The following is a 7,154-nucleotide window of genomic DNA, read 5'->3' as shown; positions in this document are numbered from 1 at the left end:
TCTAAAAACACTGCGCTCAAGTTAAAAGAAGTTCACTCCCATCTTCTTGCATGTTTTGCCTATTCCACTGCCCGAGTCGCATCTTTGTCAACCCAAAAGCGCATTCTGTGTGAACGATGCCTAGCGCTACATTTATGGTCCTTCACAGAGCGCGTCACACATGAGCGGTTAATCACGAGCGCCGACATGCGGTTGGATCGTTCTTTTCTCTTTACTGTTATCACCAGCATATTGTCAAAGTGTCTATTTCTAACATTTGTATTATAACCTAAATATGCTATGTGAAAGTTTGAAACAGAAAATAGTGGTTTTCATCTTGCCACTTTCTTGGTAAAGAAAACTCTAAATGGATTTATAGCGTTTTGGAACCAAACTCTTCATATGTTCTTTTGTGTTCCACAGATGAAAGTAAGTCATACAGGTTTGGAACAACTTGTGTAGTAGTATCTAGTGTTGTGAAATTCTGCCAAATATCTAACAGTGACGACATCTCAAATTATGCAAGAGAAACAGAAAAACAACCAATAAAATTTATGGCAAAACGCAAGAACAGCTTTTCAATTATTTATTGTGGGATTACTTTGAACACTTTAAATATTGATGCTGTACTGGAATGAGTGTTGGATATTCCACTAATAATATGCAATACTTCTAAAACCTAGATTCGCTTTGGGCAGCTGCATTAAAAGGCAGCCATCAATCAAAAGAGCAAGAGAGTCCAACAAATCAGCCTGGCATTTAGCAGCGGAGAGCTGCTGGCGACCGCTGCCGCACTCTCCGCTTTGCTCCGCAAACGCCCCCCTCAGCAGCACCACTGAAGAATGACACAGTTAGACCCCGTGAGGCATGTTGGCTATTCTCAAATGAGGCATGCAAACCATCTCCCAGCGGAATAAGTCAGCGTGTCTTTATGGGGAATCTGCAACTGAAGATCTGCAGTTTCACACTGCAATTCACCCCTGACACTGGCAGGAATTCTGGGGGCTGGAAATCACTTTACCCCGCTAAACCAGAGTACAGATCCTGAGCTGTGCAAAGATCTGCACTGACAGATGAGATTTTGGCCTGTGTAACCATCATTTTCCTCATTTCACTTAGATTGGGAAGGGATTTAACAGCCAGACAGCTGTTTCCAAACAACACCAGATGTGAACATAGCAGCTCCACACGTACAAACACAATGCATTCACTATATTTGTACCAGAAGTTCACTAGTACAACAGTGAGATTTGGTAAATAGAGTCAAACAATGCCCAGTTTCAAGAACTGTGTTAAACTGAATGTTTAATAAAATGTTACATTAAAACTCTGGAAAGAGCTTTATTAGTATCAGAAGGAGTGAGAATGAGCTGCAAGACAAAAGCTAAATATGGATAAAGGGTTCCAGGATTGACTGTAAATGTTCTGCTATATCAAGTACTTTTGGTTATCACTACATTAGAGACTGAATTACAGATATCTGCCAAATCTAAATACTCTGACAGTAAATCATTTCAGATGCCATCTGTTCAGACATTGAAAAATACTCTTCTCATATCAGCAGCAAAGGACATTGATTCCCTCATGACTACTGCAGGCTGCTGGTTATTGACTGATAAATTTGAAACAGGAGCTGTAGGTGGCATATCAAAAAGTTCATAAATTGACAGGTCAAGCAAGATCAGTGAGCAATGTCTAAAGCACGGTTTCCAGGCTTAAAATTCATACAGCTGAAGCAATTGCAAATAACATTTAGTTCACAAGAAGCAAGCAGTTGATTCTCAATATGGGCTCTGCAACACACACAAAAAAAAAATAAATAAAAAATAAAACTATTATCCACAAGTTTCCAACGCCCCCATGAGGCCTTGCGTCAAAAGTGGAAGCATCTTTCGGTTTGAAGTAAACAAGCGGGACGTGACACTCATTCATTCAACAGTTGACAGTCAGTCATTCAAGATTTAGCAATCCAAACTTACTAACGATGTGGGAACACAACTTCAACGAACTTAAAATGGGTGAAATAACAGTACCTTTACCCTCCGGCCTCCGCGGTAGATGGTTGGGAGGATGGCCTCGTATCGTATCGTATCCTCGTGATCGTAAGGCGATGTACAATTTGAAAAGCTCAGAGGCATATCAGTATCTAAACAGTGATAAAGTCGGTCGGGTGTTGTTTAACAATATCGGAAACGACCTTATGTATCTAAAAGCGGACATTGAGCTGAGCCAGAGCCTACACCTCTCACATCATAAGGCTTGGGTGCTAGCATCAGTGACAGGTGAAGTACAGAAAGTACTAGGGATGCACCAAAATGGAAATTCTGGGCCGAAACAGAAAATTCTGGATGCACTTGGCTGAAATCCGAAATGGAATATGCTTTGTAATAATTATTTATTATTTTATTAAATAATATAAAGTAATTTTGCAAGACTTTTAATGAAAGTGACAAATAAAATTGGACAGAAAATATATTAATATTAAATATCAATATATTATTTTTATTCAGTATTATCAGAGCATGTGAGCAGAGCATAGCGGGGAGCAGATCAGTGAATGAGAGGGGAGCGTCATTTTACCAGCGTTGCCCAGTACAGCTGTACTACACCATGTTACAGCACAGTAGCGCTATTGCAAACAGGAACAAGTTTACTAAATAGAAATTTCCTGCCGGCGGGTTGAGCGGACTTTGCTTTTTCAGTGAGCATGAGCGGAACGTCACAGTGACAGCGGCTAGAGGGAGAGTGAAACCTGCGCACTGAACACTGCTGGCGGTGCAGCACTATATATTTTCAGCCGAAAACCAAAAATGCCATTTTTGGCGGCCGAAAAAATATCATTGGTATCCCATAGGACTTGAGTCTCCTGCTTCTCAAACTTGTCTCCTGAGACAAAAACTCTAACACTCTCACAATGGTCTCATTTAAAGCTTTAAAAGAGATCTCAACAACGTCACACACTCTGCTCAAATATTTCTCCTTAGCTAGAGACTCTGGATCTCCCACATTTGTCTCCTCCAAAGTTTCAAACAAGATCTCAACAGCATCACAAACTATGCTTAGATTTTTCTCTGTAGCTAAATAAACTGGGGGTCTCATATTTGTCTCCTGTAAAGCTTTAGAAGAGATCTCAACAGCTTTACAAAGTGTGCATAAAGTCAAGTACTCGAAAGGCACTAAATAAAAGGCTATATTGCGAGAGAGTTGACTTGGTGCACACTTTGTAAAGTTATTGAGATCACTTCTGAAATTTAGAGGAGACAAATGTGAGAGCTCCCGAGTCTTTAGTGTTGGAGAAAAATCTGAGCACACTGTAATGTTGTTGAGACCTCTTCTAAATTTTAGAGGAGACAAATGTGAGAGATCCAGAGTCTCTAGCTAAGGAGAAATATCCAAGCACAATGTGTAAAGTTATTGAGATCTCTTCTAAAGCTTTAAAAGAGACAAATGTGAGAGATCCAGAGTCTCTAGCTAAGGAGAAATATCTGAGCACAATGTGTAAAGTTATTGAGATCTCTTCTAAAGCTTTAAAGAAGACCATTGTGAGAATGTTAAGAGTTTTTGTCTCAGGAGACAAGTTTGAGAAGCAGGAGACTCAAGCAAAAGTTTCCATTCAATCTTAAAGTAACCTCATTTCTGTCTAAGAGAAATATTTGAAATGGTAAAGAGATCTCTTTTTAAATTTTTTTCCCTCTGGTTAGCTTCAATGTCATTTATCCACACCATTTCAATCAAAGACAATACATGCATTGTCATATTTTAAGTTGTTTTATGTAGACAGTGTTTTATTGCACAGTGATTTAACAGAGGAAACCATAACCTATATTTACACACATGCAAAAATGGGCTACACAAGACAACATTTTGATACTAAACAAAGCAAAAAAAAAAAAAAAAGTGTTACATTTCTTTAAAAAAAGGTATTGCTCTTATACTAAACATCTTGCACTTGTAAGTCCTTTCTAGTGTGTTTGGAAAATGTGGTGTATACTATACAATGCTGGACATTGAAGATAAATTTAAACATTGATATTCTGAAATGTTTAATGCTATTTAAATGATAGTTTTAGTATTTACAATATTAGTAAAAGTTTAGCGTTTCTCCTAAAATAAAACTGAAGACATCTTAAGACAAAGCTGATATCTCAATGAGACATATAAGAGAATCACCCCTTAGTATCCGGAGTGTAGAGTAATCTCTGTCAGAGCCATAGCCTTGTGGACAGCACATCGACGTGAAGGCACAACTGCACCTTAAACAGCAAGGGTTCGAATCCCAGCTAAAGGTACTTTCCTGCTCCTGTTCAATTCTGTCCAATTATTTCCGGTCTCTACTCCTACTGTCCTGACCATTAAAGGTGAAAAACCCCATTGCAATAAAAAACGCAACCTCTGAGCAGTAAAACTTTTTTATAATGGAGTCTTGCAAGAGATTACAGCAAGACAATAAAGAGATCTCCCATGTTTCTCACATGTTTCTCGCCCATTGTCATATTGGATTCCTTTCTTTCAGAATTTTCTCATGTCTCAGTTGTGTCTACTTTTATTTCTCCTAAGGATTCTGAGGCACTGTTGAGACTAAAATGAGAAATACATGAGAATCACAACTAAGTCTCCTGAGGTTAGAAAGAGCAACCACTGAGCAATAAACTATTTCTATAATGGAGTCTTGATAGAGATTGCAGCAAGACAATAAAGAGATATTCTATGTTTCTTCCACCACATTCTCAGTTTTGACTCTTTTTTTCTCAAATATTTCTCATGTCTCATTTGTGTCTACTTCTATTTCTCCTAAGGAATTTTACGAGAAATATCTGAAATGCTGTTGATACTAAAATAAGAGATATATAAGAATTTCATCTAAGTCTCCTGAGCTTAGGAAAAGCAACCACTGAGCAATACATTTTTCCTATGGGATACTACTTCCGCTGCCTCACCGGAAGTTGTACCCACGTTCTTTTTTACAGTAGCGCCCCCCGGAAACAGATGGATAATTTATTATAATTTGCCATGTGGAGACAAAATGTAAATGTGGCTTTAAATCACGACCATAAAAAAGAGGCAGAGCTCAGCTGGAGTCTGTTCCAATTAGCTGTCTTTCCTGATGATATTGATCATAATATGAGCTCTCCATGAATCCCGCGGAGCTGCGCTAATATAATGTATCACACAGCAGACCCACATTCCCTGCCTAAGGAGAGTGGAAATATAGAGCGGCATAAAAATATGCTGCAGTTAAGGCCTGTGGACCCCCCCAAAGAGCAATAACACATATCACTTTGATGCATTCATAGCAGAAGTCTTATTTATACAGATGAATGAAGAGTCAAGAGCTGCTACACTTGACTCAACCCACAGGTCCCCATGAGGTGAGATCTGCTCAACAGCAGAAGCTGAGAAACCTGCTCTGGAGGGTAGAAAGAGGGGAAACTGCTAAATAATAAACTCTAGAATAACAGTGGATGTGGAGGAAAATATTTACAAAGACACAGGAGTCTCTTTTATACTAGGGAAGTGAGCTAAGAAGTGAGAGTGTGCATACTATATTCCTGTGAATGGAGAGTCAACAGAAGTGGGGAGGTTTCAGGTTGTTCTTAAATCTACTGTAACACAATCTGACGACATCGATAGGATTTACGAAACCCCTTCTTACGGCTCATGAGAACCCAGCCATCTCGGAATACCAACATCCCCAATGCCGCAATCCAAAACCGTGCAGTCTGCGGCATGAGAGGACTGAAGCTGCTATTCGTCCGCTCGAGAACAGCAGGTCAGAGATTCTGAATAATTAATCACAGTGAAGTGCAAGCCAGACCGAAGCCAAGTAAAAACACAGTACACTGTAGTTACAAGGGCTGAGTGATATACTGAATATTCACTAGGGGTGTGTGATACTGACAAAAAAAATTATATCTCAATGTTTTTTTTGTACTTCAGCTAGTTTAGGCCTGTTGTGGACTCACAACGCTCTTCATATTCTCTGTGGTTGGTTATTTCACACATTATATGACATTATAGACATTATAGGGTTGTTATCAGTCAAATGAAACAAAATCCATTTTTGCACTGCAAAAGTGGCACAGGAGAGGCATCTGAAGTGCATTTAGATTTATAACTGTTTTATGCAGATCAGAGTTGGCATAAATGCATTCATTATTATTTATTATCAATGAGTGAGGTATTGAATTAAAAAAAAAAAACACTGATTCATTCAGAAAGGAAGCAAGCAGCTTTATGAATGGGTTATTAATAATTCACTCAAATTATTTATTCAAAAACACTGAGCTTTGACACGCAACAGTTCTGCTCTGGCTTTGTTTGGGGCTACTTTCTTATTTTTTGCAAAGTGAGTTAGATACTCAATAATCGCACATTGTTAAAATAACAGTTATGATTTTATAGAAAATAAATAATGCACACACCTAATATTCACAATACTTTTGCGAAAATAACTGAGACTGAACAAATATCAGAATCAGAATTAGCTTTATTCACCAGGTGTGCGCAAACACACTAGGAATTTGTTGTGTTTTTATTTTATAAGGTGCTCCTGGTACATACATACATACATAAATACATACACATCTGACATGAGAACAGAAAAAACATTTAAATAGTAAGACTTAACAAAAAATAATGTGTATACAAAAAATAATGTGTATGAATCTGGAACAGTAGATTTATGTACAGATTTGTGCATTTGTACTCTATATAGAACTGTATAAATAAGAGATATCCATATGTATTTACATAATACTTGAGAAAAAGGCAATAATTAAAGATGTAGAATGAATTACGGAAATGAATTACAGAACACAGGTGTTAGCTGTGTTAGCTAACACCTGTGTTAGCTGTTTAAGCTGGAGATGGCATTGGGGAAAAAACTGCTTTTATGCCTAGATGTTCTAGTGCGCAGAGATCTGTAGCGTCTGCCTGAAGGGAGAAGTGCAAACAGGTTGTGTACGGGGTGAGAGGGGTCTTTGATGATGTTTCCTGCCCATTTCTTCACTCTGGAGTTGTACAAGTCCTGAAGACTGGGCAGATGCACACCAATGATCCGTCCTGCTGTCCTAACAGTCCGTTGCAGTCTTCTTAAATCTGATTTGCTGGCTGACCCAAACCAGACAGTTATAGAAGAGCACAGAACCGACTCAATAATAGCTGAGTAAAACTGT

At 38.5% G+C, this 7,154-nt stretch overlaps 1 protein-coding gene and 1 long non-coding RNA gene across 2 annotated transcripts in view; one reads left to right on the top strand and one right to left on the bottom strand.

Annotated features, from left to right (window-relative positions):
• Positions 1–7,154, bottom strand: part of LOC107677528 (ecto-NOX disulfide-thiol exchanger 2-like) — a 190,263-nt gene that overhangs the window by 68,210 nt on the left and 114,899 nt on the right. The gene's annotated exons all lie outside the window — the stretch shown is intronic.
• LOC107677529 (uncharacterized) overlaps positions 6,978–7,154 on the top strand; it is a 1,913-nt gene continuing 1,736 nt past the window's right edge. The window contains exon 1 of the long non-coding RNA XR_001632859.1: positions 6,978–7,152. This is a non-coding gene — a long non-coding RNA (uncharacterized LOC107677529). The remainder of the gene's footprint in view (positions 7,153–7,154) is intronic.

Source organism: Sinocyclocheilus anshuiensis, unplaced genomic scaffold (assembly GCF_001515605.1).
Source record: "Sinocyclocheilus anshuiensis isolate Anshui unplaced genomic scaffold, SAMN03320099.WGS_v1.1 scaffold957, whole genome shotgun sequence".
Taxonomy (NCBI): Eukaryota; Metazoa; Chordata; class Actinopteri; order Cypriniformes; family Cyprinidae; genus Sinocyclocheilus; species Sinocyclocheilus anshuiensis.
The sequence above is the reverse complement of the archived record's forward strand: the minus strand, read 5'-3'. Positions and strand labels throughout refer to the sequence as shown.